The sequence below is a fragment of the Pongo abelii genome, chromosome 13 (genome assembly GCF_028885655.2).
Source record: "Pongo abelii isolate AG06213 chromosome 13, NHGRI_mPonAbe1-v2.0_pri, whole genome shotgun sequence".
In the NCBI taxonomy this organism is placed as follows: Eukaryota; Metazoa; Chordata; class Mammalia; order Primates; family Hominidae; genus Pongo; species Pongo abelii.
This window is the reverse complement of record NC_071998.2, coordinates 44,294,477-44,314,014: the sequence shown is the minus strand read 5'-3', so window position 1 is coordinate 44,314,014 and position 19,538 is coordinate 44,294,477. Positions and strand designations below refer to the sequence as shown.

At 36.1% G+C, this 19,538-nt stretch overlaps 1 long non-coding RNA gene across 1 annotated transcript; it reads left to right on the top strand.

Moving 5' to 3' along the window:
• Nucleotides 1–1,719: 1,719 nt before the first annotated feature.
• On the top strand, nucleotides 1,720–8,067 carry LOC134759751 (uncharacterized). The gene is made up of 3 exons (XR_010136463.1): nucleotides 1,720–1,796; nucleotides 6,027–6,105; nucleotides 7,985–8,067. It is a non-coding gene; the product is annotated as an uncharacterized LOC134759751 (long non-coding RNA).
• Nucleotides 8,068–19,538: the final 11,471 nt, after the last annotated feature.

Sequence of the window (19,538 nt, the reverse complement as noted above, 5' to 3'; positions counted from 1 at the left end):
TGGCCACTGTTCAGTATGTAAGGATCCTCATTTGTCACAAAGCTGGCAGAAGGTGCCAATCAAAGACCTTGGTTTTTTCTTTCCATTTTCTAAAATAAAATACAATCGGTAACACTTAATTAACATTCTTTGTCAATGTCTTTCCTCAATCCTAAGGGTAAAGCTATAAGCTTCTCAACTCCCCTAAGCACTGTTAAGGCAACGTGTACCAAGTTGGAAAGTAACTCTTTGTTTGGATGTAATAAATTGCACATTAAATAATGATCAAAATGCTTATTAAAGCCTACATAAGAAATAACAATATCAATTGCATAGCTCTTAACCTTCAGTAATTATGTCATTTGTAATCAATTGCCTTTTTCATTAGTCATATTATATTCTGTAGCTGGTTTCTATTACATAATTGTTTATCTTCAATAAATATGTTTTAATAAGCAGTTGTATTTATACTCCATGAAATAACAGTCTTAATTAATCTATGTTGAATACTCATTTGGGAACTTAAATTCAAAGACCTGCCAAACATTCTAAAAGCATGATTCATATCAAGATGAATAACAAAAGTTATACAATGTGCTAAAAAATACATGTTGCAGTGACTCCATTTTACAGGAAGGCTGTGTAGAAGCTATTTTTTTTCTAATCTTGTGATATTTTAGAGAAGAAAGGTACATTTCCTAAGACTTTATGACAACATCCCCGAAGGTTTCCTATATGCTACTTACCAGGGTAGTATCACTAAAACAAGAGCGCTTTTGTTTATTATTTTTGGTTTTTCTACAACCACACTAGACAAAGATACTTTACAATAGCACAAAAAGAAGATGGCTTTTACCATATGATAGTTTTGGACAGCATCATTGTAATATAGTTAGAGGTAAAATATCAAATTTCATTTAACAGAGAAATAGTAACCAACGGCAAAAGTACATGGTTCATTTTTCATTTCTCAAAACTTTTAGACTGAATTGTCTGACTGGCAAAATAGATTAATCAGAAAACAGGTTTTTTAGTAACTGGACTGACTTTTCTCAGACAATCCTTAGATATTAAAAACTAACTCTAAAAGACTAAGAAACTTAAAAGGAACCAAAAATACGTATCTAGTCTTCATTTTTTATCAGAAAATCAAATCTTTTTTGCTGCACTCTGAAGAAGCTGAGGACATTATAAGATTAGAAATGTTCTAGAATTACTGAACCAAAAAACAAATGTCAGCGATATTCCCATGGGGAACATACTTTAAGTTCATTTAATCATATCATACATACATTGACTTAGACAAATTATATGCAGTTGATGACAAAATTAGCCTATAGAAGACCTTGAAAAAGTGGACGTAAACAACCAAAGAGCACGACATGACTAGAGAAAAGTGTGTCCAGGTGTGAAAACAGGCTATGTCCTAAGTACACTAAGGTCTGGGCAGAGCAGAAGTCCTTGGGCAGATCTTTCAGCCTTTGGAATCTCATTGTTAAAACATGGCATTTCTGAAATCCCTGAGTTCATGGAACCATTGCCTTTCAACACATATTTTTAAAATCTCTAGAACCATCAAATAACTTTCAGTGATTTCTGTGAGGTCATATTAAGGTTAGCATAGAAAAAGGACCACCCACATAGCCAAACTGGCATGTCTCTTTTCAATTTTCATTGTCAAAAGGACAAAGGAACTGTTTTAATGAAGTGTTTTTCAGTTGTCTTTTGTTTCACATTTTACACAGGAAAAAGGAAAATGTTTCTTCAGTTCAGGGCATCTGAATCATATTTCCAAGGGGACAGGCATTTTCAGGACAGTAAGTACTAAATTATAAATAACTTTCAATAAATTAAACTGTAGTCTGGCTTTTTTTTTTCTTCCTTGGAAACATTTAGCCTTCAGAAGACTTAATTGTTCTTCAAGATAAAATGACAGTTGCTTCTAAAGTATATAAGGCAATTGGGCATATGTCAGTTATAAAGCAGTGACGAGATAATGTGGCACAACATACTTCAGCAAGAAACTCCACTGAACCAATGAATGCAAATGTATTCTAGCTTTCTGCCTCGTGTCAACTGATCCAACTTACAAAACTGGATAAGCTCTCTATTAGTGGTTTGAAGACCATAACAATCTTTGTTATAATTCAATGCCATCTTCTCGCATTTACAGTGAAAGAAACAAATAAGGCAGTTATCCTGATAATCAGGGGCCAGAAAATAAACTGTATCTGAATTGTGTAGATATTTTCGGTGAACATGTTTAGGCTTCGTATTCGTTAGTTAAATGTTTCTTTTTCTATTTACTTTCATCACAGATATGGTCCAGAGTTCCACAAAAAGAAGTAAAATGAATGCAACAGTCTGTACTTTCATAGTTATACAGAGTCGAATGAATGGAGTTAGATGATATTCACAAAAAAACAAAACTCTGATTTGCCCATCTTTCTCAATTCTACAGGAAAGTGATTTTAAGAGACAGTTTTCGCAAGAGTTGATGATATCCCATATAATCTTACATTTGAAAAAAATAATAGGACCAAAGAGGGCAGTAATTGAGACAAAGAATTAAATCACTTATCTGAAGATGTCTGGAATCAAAGAGGGAAATATTTTTGGACTAGGGCCTTTCTCTTACTCTTAAAATCCTCTCAAATAGCGTCCCCTCCATAAAATTGGTCATGATTAGATGCTTCTAGGAGCAAAGAAGAGAGGAGGAAAATGAATTTGTTCTTCCCTTCTACAACACAACCAAAATCTACTTCTGTGTTATTATTTCACAACATGTTCCCAATCAGTTTTTCCCAACTCTGTCGTAATTCCCCTTTCATGCCTATAACTCAACTCAACTTATTATAATAAGAGAGGAATCTTTATATATATATATATGCATATATATACACATATACGTATATATATGCATTATATATATATATACTCAAATTTAAAAATGTTTTTAGATATAGACTTAGCTGCTTACTTACAAAAAAGAGCAGTAAGCATGAAGTAGCAGCATGCAAAATCAAAGAGGTGGTCAACTGGGAAATACACACCAAAATAGAAGAAATATAGAAAAGCCAGCCTCTCCAGCATTTCAGCAAGACCCCACTCCCTGTATCCTGGGTTATAACTCTTCCTGAGTATTGCTGGCCTTTCTTATAAGGGTGATTGGAGCAAGGAATCTTGCTGTATTCATCTGCTTACCGCTACAGCAACATTTAAGTTCTAAGACTAGAAACTTAATATTTGATGAATGAATGAACAAAGGAGTGAATAGAACGGCAAATAACATGAAAGAAGATAGCAGGAGAGTTAGAACAGGAGAGGACAAGAAGACAACAAAAGTTTCCATTGTTTCCACCAAGAGCAACACAACTTTGCCTGAGAGCCTGAGCAAGTTTTCTTCACACCTGGCCATCATACAGTGTTTTTACAGACAAAAGATCAGCACTGCTTCCCTTTCTTTTCTTCCCCTGCTTCCCTCCCTTTCTTTTCAAACTAGGGAAGTTTGTATAAGTATGTTACTGCACAGACCACTGGGCAAATGGCCAACTGTCCTCTGGGGAAAAGCCAAACCTGATTCTCATTTTAAAGGGATACTGATTTTTATGGCCCGAGGTTACTGTAATCAGAGAATATACATTGAGCTTGAACTCTCTCAGACATGTCCAAATCTTTATACTATAGAAGGTAGACCTTTCCAGTCTGAAATTTTTAAGTCAATATAATCATATGAACCCTGTTGTCAAATATATTAAGAATAAAGAGATGTTCACCACAGGACCTTCATCTGCAAAGTCTTCTCTGACTTCCCTCAACTAGATTATAATCCCTCCTTCTGAAGTCCAGTAGCACTTTATCTACATTCTCTTATAGCTTGGCACTTTCTACTTGGTGTTGTTATGCAGATGCATGTCTAATCAACTCAACTAGAGTCATGCTACTTGAGGGCAATAGCCCCTGCAAAAGCTTGAGAGTGCTTTACTTCTTGTCTATGGAAGGCCCTCATAATTTTTGTTTGTTTATATATAAGTAAATCTATTCTGATTGTAGTTCAGTTAAACTGTTGATCAAAAGAACCCCTACCAATATCTTATATCCTAAGATGTTTTGAGTTAACCATAATAGTTAACTCTCCTCGAGGGCTCATTTTATGCCCAGTGATATACTAAGTGCTTCTTTATTTCCATTTTTCCATGTTAATCCTCGCTGGAACTCTCTTAGGTAGTCTTATCCCCTTTACAATTGAGGCACCTGAAGTTTAAAGAATGAAGTAACTTGCCCAACCTCACCCTACTAGGGAATTGGCAAAACTGGGATTGAACCCAGGACGTTTGTTTCCAAATTCCACATTCACGGCTATTGTATAATTCTACTTCCTGGTCAGCTGAGTAAGGCCTTCCGGTCCTTATTCCAAAAATCATTTCATAGAAGAAAACTAGGCTCAACAGGCAGCCAGATGCAGCTGTCAGAAAAAGCAAGATACTTCCTCACAAAAAGAAACACATTCTTCCAGGGCTTTAAATGCTGCCTCGTACCAGAAGTCCTAGTACCCTTGAAGGGAGGGTGACAGTAAGTAAGGCTTAAACCCAGGGTGACCTGGAAGCCCAGATAAACTGCAAGCTCCTGTGATACCCGAAAGGCTATTGTGTTAGCAATTTATTATCTAGGAAGCCAAGTTTTTGTTTTTGCACAGGAAATGTACTTCAAAGCTCCTGCTCTAACTGAAATACATCTTTCATAACTTAATTTACCCAGATTTATTTTTCATGAGCCATGTACTTTTTTTCAGAGAGATTTTTTTTAACATTTCCTTATATGTAATTTTCTTAAATATTCAAGGCCTTGAGCTATTGTGTAGAAAAAAATTATGCTTAAGAGAGGTTAGAGTCTACATTTAGGCTCACAGTTAACATCGAAACACAACAGGTATGAATTATTACCCAATCTTTCATGCTCTAACGTGTCTTCTTGCTTAATTGGAGCAATAAGTCCTAGGATTCACTGGGGATTTTTTCCTGATTGACGTCACCCGTCATTCTTGAAGCAAGATACTTACAAAGAGATCCTCAAAACAATGGAATATTTATTCATGTGCACTAACATATCCCCAGGTGTTAGGAAATCTGCAGCCCTGGGAATGAATCTTCTTTGTCCCAAAAAATGCCCTGTGGGCTGTGTTACTTTCTTGCTTTTTATTCAAAGCTTTGGATGAATGAAATGTTGGTGAAATTTTGAGGAGGTTCAGATTTGTTTTGGTACAGTGGGATGTGGCTTTTTTTTTTTCTTTTTGCCTTTGCTCTCTCTCCCAGGGAATACCTGAGACTCTCTGGCCTTATCAGTGTCAAAAATTACTTTTTTAAAAAATCTTTTTTGGACTCAAGCCAGAGTTGCCTCTTAAGCATTTGAGGGGTGAGAGGTCTTGTTCCCTGTTAAAGGCCTTTTGAGCCTTGCTGAGCACATGGAGTAAGACTTTGGGGTTTGGGATTCCTTGGTAGAATCTCCAAAAGAACATTACCCAGGAAGCAACACAGTCACCCTGGGTATGAGACAAGAACAGGAACAGCACAGACATCATCAAAAAAAAAAATTTTGCATAATAAATTGAATAGTAAGATAATTTTGAATATTTACTATGTGTCAGTTACTGTTCCAGGGGCCTTAGTTGTGTTACCATATTCAATCCCAGTAATAATGCTCTGAGAGGAGGACTCTTCTTACTCTCATTTTACAGATGATTTAAGTAATCACCCAAGGTTACACAAGTAGCAACTGCTGGAGCCAGGATTACAAAACAAAAATACAGGAGATGCCATGTTAGAAGTATTATCTGTTTGATCCCTTTCATTCACTGCTAAGTTGACTCACGGAAGGAGGAAGGAAATATATGAAGTGTAACATGAAGCTTTCTCAGTTACTTATCCACCATTTTTTCTTCTCTTTAAAATTTAAAAATAGACTCTCTTGCCTGCCTCCTCACCAAGCCCCACTTAAGTCTAGAATGTCTTGGATAAGTTTTATTGAGGTGATTTACCTTTTGTTTTTAGGAAGACCAGAAACTGTCCAGCTGCCAAGACATAATAAGAGGTTGTATTTGCCTAGAATCTTCCTTGATGAGGTGCAAAGGTAATTGTCAGATAGCACTAATTGGCTCTTTGACATCAGTTTAAGAAGTGCAGCACGATGTTGTTCCATTCCTTTTGCTGTGGAGGATGATGAAAACTTGAGGTCTAGAAGGGTACTTTTTGGAAGATTGGCCAACTACTTGCTCACTTTTTTCAAAAACAAATAATCCATTAGCAAGCACAGTAGTTCCCCTTATCCACGATTTCAGCTACCTGTGTTCAACTGCAGTCCAAAAATAGGTGAGTACAGTGCAATATTTTCAGAGAGACCATATTCATATAACCTTTATTGAAGTATATTGTTATAATTATATTTATTATTATTGTTGTGAATCTCTTACTGTGCCTAATGTGTAAATTAAACTTCATCATAGGTATGTATATATAGGAAAAACACATAGTATATAGTTAGGTATTATGTACAATTTCAGACATCTACTGGGGGTCTTGGAACATATCCCCTGCTGATAAGAGGGTACTACTGTATACTTGGAATCCTTGTAAGTCCAAAGTTCAGTGCTAGGCTTTAGGAGGGAAAAAGGAAAAAAATCAAAAAAGACAAAGGAAGAAAGGAGGGCAGGGGGAGAGAAGGAGAGGAGAGGAGGAGAGAAAGAGAAAGAGAAAGAAAGGGTGAGAGAGAGAAAGACATAGAGAAAGAGAGAAAGAGGGAGAGAGAGAAAGAAGAGAGAAGAGAGAGAGAAAAAGAGAGGAGAGAAAGAGAAAGAGAGAGAGAGAAAGAAAAGAAGGAAAGGAAGGAAAAAGAAAAAGGAAAAAGGGAAAGGGAAAAGGAAAAGGAAAAGGAAGAAAGGAAAAGGGCAGAGTGGAGAGAAGGGAGCAGAGAAAAGAAAAACTGTTTAGAAACATCCACAAGCATCTGAAATACCTTTTCAGCTCATTACTGCTCCCCCCTCATTGAAAGTAATTCTAAAGAAATCCTTCATTAGGCCTATAAATTCCCTTGTGATTGGATAGATTTTGCATATTTGTTTGGCCTGTTATCAATGAATATAGGTAGAAAACAGAAGACAACAGATGCAGTCAGCATTTAATCTTTAAAAATCACTTTATGTTTTCCAGAACCTTGTGCATTTGTTAAATAATCCCAGGCTGCCTTGAAAATCCTGTTTAGTAAACTTTTATAAAGTCTTTCAATATGTTTCTTAGTCATCTTGTTAACATACAATGGCTCTTTCCTTTGGTAGGCATTTTCAGAATTGACCCAAATTGTATCTCAGGGAATTCATCTGAGGAGTAAAGGACAAGTTATCTCCTATACAAGGAGAAAGAATGCAATTAGAAAATCAAAAATTATCTTGTGTTTTTTTGCCTTGTGTCAAAAAGTATTTTTAAATTTATATTCCCTTTCTGGAAAATTTTAAAGTTTAGTATTTAAATAATACTTTTATCTGTCAAAGGAGGTCTAAAAAATGAGACTAACTGAGAGACTTCATATAGATCATCCAGTCACATAAAACTTGGATTTTATCAAGAGGGATTTTGCCAATATGTTCCTATTTTCCCAAGACAGTCACAGTTTATGTCTGTGGTCCTGGCATAATTATTTATGTCACCTCCTTTCGCTCCCTAAAATGTCCCAACTTGGATGATGAATTTCATGGTTACCTAAATTTTATATTGGAACATATGCATACAGCAAACATACTGTAGTAGAAAATATGAGTGCCTTGGACTATGGTACTAGTTAAATGATCTTACACAAGTTATTACCACTTTTAGCCTCAGTATCCACGTTATAAACTGGGAAATATAATTATCCCTTAAAGGGTTGAATGAGGATCCAAAAAGACAAGGTCTATGAAAGTGCTTTATAGACTGTAAAGCTCTCACAACTGTTGATAATCTTTATTATTCTAATTCAGTTTTCAATAAATTATGTGGAAGAAAGGACCAGGAAACTACAAAAGCTGCACATCTGAGGAAGTAAGACTTTATAAGAAAGAGCTGAATTTGTCTTCAGACTGGACAAGAAAAAAACCTTTATGTTCAACTTCTAGGTCACCAATCTGGCCATTCAGAGATTAACAAACATTAATAAATGTATAAAAAATTGTGTTGAATGTTGTACAGGCTATCAATTTACTATTTTATAATCAATAAACAATTTACAATATCTTTGTTCTTAAGAGTGTGAAAGTACAGATTAGAAATGAGTGATGAGTAGTCAAGAGACTTTTCCAAGATTACATCTCTAAAAGAAGTAGAGTTGTATCTTGATCCTCTGCTAAATAAATATCTGAAGTGAGCTCATTTGTCCAAACCACGTTTCTATAATGTGCTAACGTTTAATTTCCTGATTTTTCCTGTATTTAGAGACCTAAATTACTGGCACATTTTGATTAATCTGAAAGAATAAAGTGAAGGAGATCTCATAACTACCCTTTTAGGTACCTGAACTAGGTCATATTTTAGTAACAAATTTAATCAGTGGTGCTGTTTGGGGTACTTTACAGAACCATATAATAACAGATTTCTGTTGCTTCTCAACTGCCTCAAAGATTTAACAGTATGTTATGTTTTTGCTACTGGCCATAAGAGCTGATTTCACTATAGTTCATGATATAAGCCCATCGATTTAATTTAGCATTAGGAAAACAGTGTGTCAGTGTTTCTTCACCAGTTCAAACAGGTTAACAAATATGTGGCTTGTCAGTTTTCTGAGAAGGTTGCGTATTTTTTTTTGCAACCCAGCATCACAGGTCATTGTGATCCTCTTTTTAACCAATCGGTGCTGTTAGAGAACCTCTCAGCAACAAGTAAACCAAAATAATAAGGGTTTAACTTGCATTATTTTGGTCAGCAGGCCAAACTTAAGCCAACTATCAAACTTTTTTAAAAAATAAAAAGCAAACAAAACAAACCAAAAAAAATAAGATCATGAAGAGTCTCCTTTCCAAACTTTTAAAATTATTTATTTTGAACCCTAAAGGGTTTTTGTTGTTATTTTATTTTGACTATAAATTCTTTCTGCTCAAGAACGGAGTAGTAAATTTGGCTCACTGCCCCAGAAAAGAGGAGAATTTCTGGCAGGGAATCATTATAACAACACAATTTTTCCAGCTCATGCCTACCCATTCTCTAGATTAGAGTGACATTTGTTTTTAAAGCAAATCTAGATTCCTTTTAATGAGAGGTGGTAATGCTCCATGATAAATAATCAGCTTAAGGATTAACCTTCTAAGCAAGTGGCTTATGATGAGTAAACTGCCAGCCTAGAAATAGATGAGAATCTTGACGTTTATATTTAGTGATTTCTTCTGTCATTATTGTGTTGACAGGAGTCATAAAGTGGAAAAGACACACAAATACAGATTCTAGAGACCTAAACCATTAATGCTAGTGGAAATAATCCTAGACTCCCTCTGAAAGACCAGATCTTTCAAAATCTGACCCCATCCACATGTGAAACTCTACCGAACTCACCTCCACTGACACAAATTTGTCATTCTTCCTTGAGCACAACCTGCTTTTTCACATCTTGGCTCCTTTATACATTTATTCTTCAATACCTTGAATTATTTGTCTGCCTAGGATATCCCTACAAAAATGGCTAAGTGTAAATATCATCCTCTCTACAAACCCTTCTCTGATTTCTCTACTTCCAGAGGTAATTAATCACTTCATCTGTAATATTAATTTATGGTAGCCCTTATCACTTTGCAAAAAACACAGAATCTACCTATAAGTTTATCTCCTTTTCTAGACTATGGGATTTTTGAGGCCAAAGATATCATTTTAATAATCTGCATTTCCATAGCATAGCAAAAACTTTGGTACATAGCCAGAAAACAAATATTTGCCAAATTAGGAAAGTCATGATTTGTATCATATGGTAGCATAGTACATAAAGCACTGGACATGAGATCAGAAGACTTGGGTTGCTTTACTCTTTGCCACTTATAAGTTTTATGAACACAAGAAAACAACTTTATGCCAATAAATTTGACAACTTAGATAAAATTTAAATTTTTTTGTAAGAATTACAACACTGCAGGACTGATCCAAGAAGAAATAGGGGGAAATTACACATTTATATATTCATATATATGAAAAGATCTCTAGTAAGAAAACTGAATGAGTAATTTTTTTTTAATCCCACGAAGGAAATTTCAAGTCATGATTGTTTTGCCAGTGAATTGTATCAAACATTTGAGGAAAAAATACCAATCTTACACAAACTCTTTCAGATAATAAAGTTGTTTAGAACACTTCCTAACTCATTTTATTGCCCATAATATTACCCTGATACTAAAACCTAACTAATACATTATAAGAAGAAAATACTAAAGACCAAGGGGATATACAAAAAATTCTTTAACAAAGTATTAGGACACCAAACACAACAATATATAAAAAGGATAAGACATTATTCCCAAGTGGAGTTTGTCCCAGGAATGCAAGGTTAGTTTAACACTAAAATAATCAACTGATATGATGCACGATATTAATAAACCAAAGGGGCGAAAGTATATGAGCACTCAATAGATATACAAAGAGCATTCGACAGAATTCAACAGCCATTTGAGATTTTTTTAAAAACTCTCAGAAAACTAGAAATAGAAAACAACTTTCTCAATCTGAACAGAGCATTTAGAAAAATCTACAGCTAGTATAACTAATGATACAATATTTAAAAATGTTTTTCTAAGATTGAGAAAAAGGCAAAAAAGTCTCCAACTGCTTCCATTCAACATTGTACTTCGTGTGCTGGCAAGTCTAATGAGGCAAGGAAAATAATTAAAAGACAAAGCTTGGAAAGAAGTAAAACTTTCTACTCCAGAGTGAGCCTTAGTTTCTACAAATTGTAAATTCAGAGGTTGGGGGTCTTAAATAGTTTACGTTCCAATATATGTAATACTTCAGTAAAATTATAATCAGTTCAGTCGCTGAAATCAGGGAGAAATCAAACATGACATCTTAAAACAATCATTTTTCAGGTAAATTATAGATTCAATGCCATCCCCATCAAGCTACCAATGACTTTCTTCACAAAATTGGAAAAAACTATTTTAAAGTTCATATGGAATCAAAAGAGCCCACATTGCCAAGACAATCCTAAGCAAAAAGAACAAAGCTGGAGGCATCATGCTACCTGACTTCAAACTATACTACAAGGCTACAGTAACCAAAACAGCATGGTACTGGTACCAAAACAGAGATATAGACCAATGGAACAGAACAGAGCCCTCAGAAATAATACCACACCTCTACAACCATCTGATCTTTGACAAACCTGACAAAAACAAGCAATGGGGAAAGGATTCCCTATTTAATAAATGGTGCTGGGAAAACTGGCTAACCATATGTAGAAAGCTGAAACTGGATCCCTTCCTTACACTTTATACAAAAATTAATTTAAGATGGATTAAAGACTTAAATATTAGACCTAAAACCATAAAAACCCTAGAAGAAAACCTAGGCAATACCATTCAGGACATAGGCATGGGCAAGGACTTCATGTCTAAAACACCAAAAGCAATGGCAACAAAAGCCAAAATTGACAAATGGGATCTAATTAAACTAAAGAGCTTCTGCACAGCAAAATAAACTACCATCAGAGTGACCAGGCAACCTACAGAATGGGAGAAAATTTTTGCAATCTACTCATCTGACAAAGGGCTAATATTCAGAATCTACAAAGAACTCAAACAAATTTACAAGAAAAAAATAACCCATCAAAAAGTGGGTGAAGGATATGAACAGACACTTCTCAAAAGAAGATATTTATGCAGCCAACAGATACATGAAAAAATGCTCACCATCACTGGCCATCAGGGAAATGCAAATCAAAACCACAATGAGATACCATCTCACACCAGTTAGAATGGCGATCATTCAAAAGTCAGGAAACAACAGGTGCTGGAAAGGATGTGGAGAAATAGGAACACTTTTACACTGTTGGTTGGACTGTAAAGTAGTTCAACCATTGTGGAAGACAGTGTGGTGACTCCTCAAGGATCTAGAACTAGAAATACCATTTGACCCAGCCATCCCATTACTGGGTATATACCCAAAGGATTATAAATCATGCTGCTATAAAGACACATGCACACGTATGTTCATTGCGGCACTATTCACAATAGCAAAGACTTGGAACCAACCCAAATGTCCATCAATGATAGACTGGATTAAGAAAATGTGGCACATATACACCATGGAATACTATGCAGCCATAAAAAAGGATGAGTTCATGTTCTTTGTAGGGACATGGATGAAGCTGGAAACCATCATTCTCAGCAAACTATCGCAAGGACAGAAAACCAAACACCACATGTTCTCACTCATAGGTGGAAAGTGAACAATGACAACACTTGGACACAGGAAGGCAAACATCACACACTGGGGCGTGTTGTGGGGTGGGGGGCTAGGGGAGGGATAGCAGTAGGAGATATACCTAATGTAAATGACGAGTTAATGGGTGCAGCACACCAACATGGCACATATATACATATGTAACAAACCTGCACGTTGTGCACATGTACCCTAGAACTTAGAGTATAATAAAAAAATTAAAATTAAAAATCATTTTTCAACAATCTCTCTGGAAAATTGTCTTCATTGAAAACCTACTACTTATTTCTGTTCTAAGCATTAAACAGGATAAAGAAGAAACTGAAGGACTCTCCTGCTTGAACTTACAGTCTAAGTATTGATGCAAAACTAACAACCAGTTTACAAGTATACATAACTATATATTTGTGCATTTAAATATCCACATTTCCATCTGCCTCTAACAATTACATTGGGTCAATAGCATATTGCACATTTCTTTGCATTAATCTAACCACTTTTTTTAATTCATATTTTTGTCTTAGCTCATACTAGGTTATTTCCCTCTCTTCCCTTATGCTTTATAAACATTTAGAATGATACAGAATATATTTTTTAATTGTTAGAATTTAAATGAGCAGGACAATGAGAGCTGGAGTAACTGATTTTTAGAGGAACTAACTAATATGTCTTGAGCAAATACCATGAGTGGGTAAGAAAACTAAAACTTGTTTGAGCTCTTACTATGTGCTGGAAATCTTTATATATATATACATATATATATATATAATCTCATTTATGCCTCATAGCAACAGTACAAGGAATGACTGTATGTCTGTTTGTATTAATATTATCATCATCATCATTACCATTTTACAGAAGAGGAAATAGAGATTCAGAAAGATTTCTGAAAACTTCCCCACAGTCACACAGCTATTATAATAAATGACAAAGTCAGAATTTCAATGCAAAATTCTTTTTTAAGAATATAGAGGTGAAATAACGTGATGTCTCAGTTTTCTTGTAAACGCTTCAGTGGAAGAGCAAGGGGAAGAGTGGTAGTAAAGACAAATAGATGAATCAATGTCTGAAAAATATTTATAAATGCTAAACCTGGGTGACCAATGAATAACACTCATTGTTATTCACACTACTTTTATCTACAAATGAGATTTTTCATAATTGGAAAAATGGGAAAAATCTACTTTTTTAAAGAGGACGAGTTTTCTCTGTTCTGCCCACTACTCTGCATAGCCTTCATAAAGCCTTGAGATGAGTTTTGAATAATGCGGAAGGTTTGGTTAGACAGAAAGAAAGGGAAGACAGAAAGGCCTAGGAACAGAATGAAAATGAGGACAGATTTTCTATGAAGTAAAGGGAGATGACTTTTTAAAGAAGAAGATATGAGTTGTGGAAGAGAGGAGAAGATGTAAAGTAAGTTTGGGAATGTTGGATTAAATTCAATTATTAAGAACCTTGAAAGCCAAGCAAAGAACAATAGAACTTTACAAACAAAAATCTTTATTCTAAGCTCCATCTTAATCCATCACTGAAGTATATATTGAGAATATTCAAAGGCCTAAAAAAAATTTAGATCAAATACTATACTAGCAAATATCATTAGAACAAAAAAAAAAACCCACACATATCTTTTCAAAAAGGGACTTCAGTGTGGCAAAACCAGATTAACACCCCATTTGTTACAAGTCATTCTTAATTCAACAATATTTCATCATAAATTGGCCTTCCCTTGGAGTTTACTGTTGATCCTCTCTTGGAGTTCACCGGGTTTTTTGTTGTTGTTGTTTTGTTCTTGTTTTTGTGTTTGTGTTTCTGAGATGGAGTCTCGCTCTGTCGCCCAGGCTGGAGTGCAATGGCGGATCTCAGCTCACTGCAAGCTCCGCCTCCCGAGTTCACATCATTCTCCTGTCAGCCTCCGGAGTAGCTGGAACTACAGGCGCCCACCACCACGCCCGGCTAATTTTTTGTATTTTTAGTAGAGACGGGGTTTCACCGTGTTAGCCAGGAGGCGTTTACTGTTTTTGTGACTAGTGAAAGGTCTAATAATGTCAACTCCTCGTAGGTTCTGAATTTACCAGGCTTCAGCAGGAGAAAAAGGTTGGTGAATTTGGAAGAAGTTTTGAGCCAGGCAGACTAGAGACTGAATTCCATGACTTCCCTGCCATAAACGTGAATAGTTATTTAATAGCTCTTCATGTGTAAAATGGAAATGATAATGCCTCTCTCACAGTTGGTATACTTAAATAAAGAAAAATAGCATATGGAAAGTTAACCTATACGTCTTAGTACAGTGCCTAGCATCTTGAACTATATCCTTTCGCTTTGACCCAGTGTCAAACATTCTGATCCATTGTTACATTTGAGAAGCTGCCAGCTGTGCAGCTGCCTTCTGTAAGGAATATTATGACAGTGTGGTCGCAAAGCATCTCATCAATCTGCTTTTTCTTCCTCTTTTGAAATGTCCCCACACTGCTCCCTTGTCCCCTTGCAGCCAGCTAAGGAGGGCCAAATACACCTGAAGACAAATTAGAACATCTCCTCCACTTCCCAAATCCCACCCTACTTGAAGGCTTGCCGACCAGAGGCTGTCTCAGTATTTCCTCTTTTTACTCTATCAAATGTACCCTCCTTTCTAAGACCTTTGTATACCTGCTGAAAAGAAAATGACCACATACGAGTTCTGGATGCACGTTTATAAGTAAATAGCCTTCATTAATTTTGCATTGGACTTTGTTTTATCTTTGACACATTGTATGGCAGACCCACTGACCAGGGTCTGAAAATGGACCTATCACACTGAGCACAGTATCATGACATGAGCAGTCCAGGGTATTATCTTTCTACCAAAAGAGGTTCTGAAGTCAAAAAAAGTATCCAGTTTGTTTGGCACTGTACACTAATATGTATCCATACCTTAAGGAATTATAGCCATCATGAGTATACTGAAGGCATTTGGTGAAAAATCTTTTGTTTAAGCCAATATTTTTCAAATTTATTCCACATCACAGAATGCCCACCCCTCCATAATGCTATAATAAACTAATCACCAACTTCTTCATTCTGAGGTCACCTTCACATGGCTTAGTAGTGCATCTAGATAGTACTAAGTAGCTAATTAGAATAACAGGGGTGAAAACAAAGGCAAAAACAAGTTTATAAAGAAGGAGAGAAAGAATTATGAGAGAAAATAAAAGACAGTGGAATGAATCAAACAGCAAGGACATATATGGCATAAGTATATTGGAAGAAATTGCATGAGTCTCTTAATTCAAAAATCCTTTTAGGGTTAGGGATATCATGTTAGAACCATTGAAATGTCAGTTAGTTTAGTCAAGCAGAATTTGAGCCCCCTTCCCTAATCTTCCTCCTAAAGTAGTTTTGGTCATCCTTTAGTCCTATGTGGGGGTAAGTTTCAAATTAGAGCTTTAAATGTTGTCTGGCTTTGAAGAGCACTTAAGCTTATAAAAGAAATAAACTGGTACATTGCAGTGTCAAGCTAAATAGATGATTTATTGACACTTTTTCGGAACTACTCTAGGTTATTTTTTGTGGCATATATCCAAATGGAACAGCACCAAGGTATTTATATAGGCTCCAATTTCTGCACTTCTCCAATAACTGGCATGAAGTGTTTTTATGGTATATAGCCTTTTCCCCTGAACTAGCTTTTGCTCATCCTTTAAGCTGAAAATTGATCAGTGTCTGAGTATTTGAGTAGGCATACTACCACCAAGCAACTTACATGCTGGAGACAAAAAGCCTGAAAATTCCTTTGCATTGTACTACTTTGAGCAAATTTAGGAGACTGGAGAGCTGACCTGTATATAGGTGGGTGTAAAACAAGAATCTGGCTGTATTAGAGTTCTCCAGAACTCTATATAAATAGGACATGTAAAGCTATATAGGGAGGTATTTATTGTAAAGCATTAGCTCACAATTACAGAGGCTGAGAAGTCTCATGACCTGCCGTCAGCAGGCTGGAGGCCCAGGAAAGCTGGTGGTGTAGTTCCAGTCCAAACCTGAAGATCTGAGAATAAGGTATGCTGATGTCCAAGGGTAGGAGAAGATGGATGTTCCAGCTCAGGAAAAGAAAACTAATTTTCCCTTCCTCTGCCTTTTTGTTCTATTCAGGCTCTCAACAGATTGAATGTTGCCCACTCACATTGGTGAGGGTGAACTTTATTCAGTCTACAGATTCAAATGTTAGTCTCTTCTGGAAACACTCTCTCAGACATATCCAGAAATAATGTTTTACTAGCTATCTGAGCATCCCTTAGCCCATTCAAGTTGACACACAAAGTTAATCATGATACTTGCTTAGCTGTATGTGTGCTCAAGGTACTTCTCAACAAAAACGCTCTTATTACTCCATCCAGGGATACTGCATCCTCAGTGCAGGTTCTTCCCTGTACAACGATGCCAGACTAGATGAGAAGAGGACAGTGAAATCTACAGCACCTTCTTCTTGCTAATACACGTGTCTGAGAGGCTGCATAATCTCAAATAAGTCAATTTCTCCAAATTTTCACAGAGATGTCACAAATGACCTGCAGCCCAGTTTCCATTCATTCACTCACTCAATCAATTAATATTGTCTCGGTACCCATTGGGTAAAAAACATTGTTCTAGCTATTGTAGGAGATTAAAAAAACAAAGCAATGCAGCCTAGGGAGATTCAGCATGCGCATGAATATAAAGTTTAAAGGGATAAAAGAAGCAAAAATGAAATACTAGGAGTGGGCTTCAGATTGTGGGTCTCATCTCTCAATTCTTCATGGTAGGCCCCTTTATTCTCATCCTGTCTTGATCTTGTTTCCTTTCCTGGATTGAACATAATACAAGTCACTTCTCCTAACTTTGATCACCATCCCCTCTTCTCTTTCTCATAACTATTATCAGGGATTAGGAACATGGTCTCCACTTGCCTTTTCTTGTCCCTGACCAGCACAATTACAGCTTGTTTATCATACCTTTATGCCACAGTATCGGCTCTCCACTGTCCTGTGACCTAGACCAGTAATCTGCAACTTTTTCTGCAAAGGGCCAGATGGTAAATATTTGGGGCTTTATGGGTCATACAGTCTCTGTTGCAACTGCTTACCTTTTTAGATATAGGCAGAAGCAAGCAAAAATTTGTATTTCATATAATTTTTAACATGTCATCAAAAATTCTTTTTAAATTTTTTCCAAACATTTTAAAATGTAGAAACCATTCTGTTTAAAAAATAAACTTAAAGAGTACAAGCGCAGTTTTGTTAACATAGATATATTACATATGGGTAAAGTCTAGGCTTTTAGTCTAACTATTACTTGAATAGTGTCCATTGTACCCACTAAGTAATTTCTCATCCCTCACCCACCCCCCCACTCTTCCAAGTCTTCAATGTCTATTATTCAACATTCTGTGTGTGTGCATGTTATTTAGCTCCCATTTATAGATGAGAACGTGGTATTTGACTCTGTGTCTGAGTTGTTTCACTTAAAAGATAAAGGCTTCCAGCTCCATGCATGTTGCTGCAAAAGACATGATTTCATTCTTTTTTATGGCTGAACAGTATTCCATTGTGGGTGTATGGTGTATGATGTGTGTGTGTGTGTGTGTGTGTGTGCGCGCGCACGTGCATGTGTATTAGACACATTTTCCTTATCCAGTCATTCGCTGATGGACACTTAGGTTGATTCCATGACATTACTATTGCAAATGATGCTGTCAAACATACAAGTGCAGGTATCTTTTTGATATAGTGATTTACTTTGGGTAGATACCCAGTAGTGGCATTGCTGGCTTGCATGGTAGTTCTATTTTTTGTTCTTCGAGAAATCGCCATACTGTTTTTCATAGAGATTGCACTAATTTACATTCCCTTATCAACAGTGTATAAAATAATGTAGGAACCATTCTTAGCTCCTGGGTCATGCAAAAAGGCCCACAGATTGCTGGCTCCTAGCCTAGAATGTATGTAAAGAGTATGTAAGTATAGAGTGGCCCCAAGCCATAAGGATACAGGCAAGATGAGGAGAGGACGAGAGAAAGGAAGAGCAATGGATAGGAAGGTATAATACTTAAATCTGCTAGGAAGTTAAATCTTATAACAAATGCTCTGGCCCAGGGTTTGTGAAATTTTCGTACAGGCATAACTACTATGGTTAACAGGCAAATGTTCTGTGAACACTGGTAATTGTTTTCATAAAGCCAGTTGTAAATGTGTGTAGTAGACAATGCTACCTGTTTACCAAAACTCTGTTTCTTTTTCTCCTGGTCAGGCAAGTAGGCTACTTTTCCCAACCTACCTTGCAGTTAGCTGTGGTCATGTAACTGGCTGTCACAAAGAAATGGGAGCCCAAGTGAGATCAATCACTTTTAAGAAGTGGGGAGGCCTCCTCCAGCCTCTCATTCCACCTTCTACCAGCTGAATGTTATGGAAGATGGAGTTCCATTAGATGATGGAGTCACACAAATGAGGGAGCCTTGGTCCCTCAAGAACCACATATAGAAGAGCTGCTCACTGACCAGGAGTTAACCTTATTTATGCTAAGGTATAAATTACTAAGAAATGTTGATTGTGTGACCATTACTTATAGAATAAAAAATACATATTCATAGTTTTAAAAAGTTATGACTTAATATGAAGAAAAAAACAGAACTTTTCACATGAATTGTGTTCAAAGAGCTATGTTTTGGGACACACAAAATAAATTACTGCCTCCCACCTAAATAGAATAGGAGCAATCACAGGAAGAAGGAAAGACTTATTTGCCTAACATATCCACAGAACTCAATATCAGGTTTTTACTGTTTTTAAGCCCTTATGGGTCTGAAATTTCTACTCTAATCCTAACTCTTCCATTCTTCATTTTCAGAGACATGAAATTTTAGATTTTGAAAGGACTTGAATGGCAACATGTCTAACCTCTCACCTTTAGAGAAAAACATGTTGTCAATATCAATAATATAATCCTCAAATTATATTGAGAATTCTATCCCTCAGTCTCCTCTTTGCCAGGCTAACTATCTCCAATTCCTATGGGATTTTTTTTTTTTTTGCAAATGTATTTTAATCCATTAATCTTTCTCATTCTTCCTTCAGTTGTTCACTCTTTCTCAGGTTACAAAGTTCAGAAAGG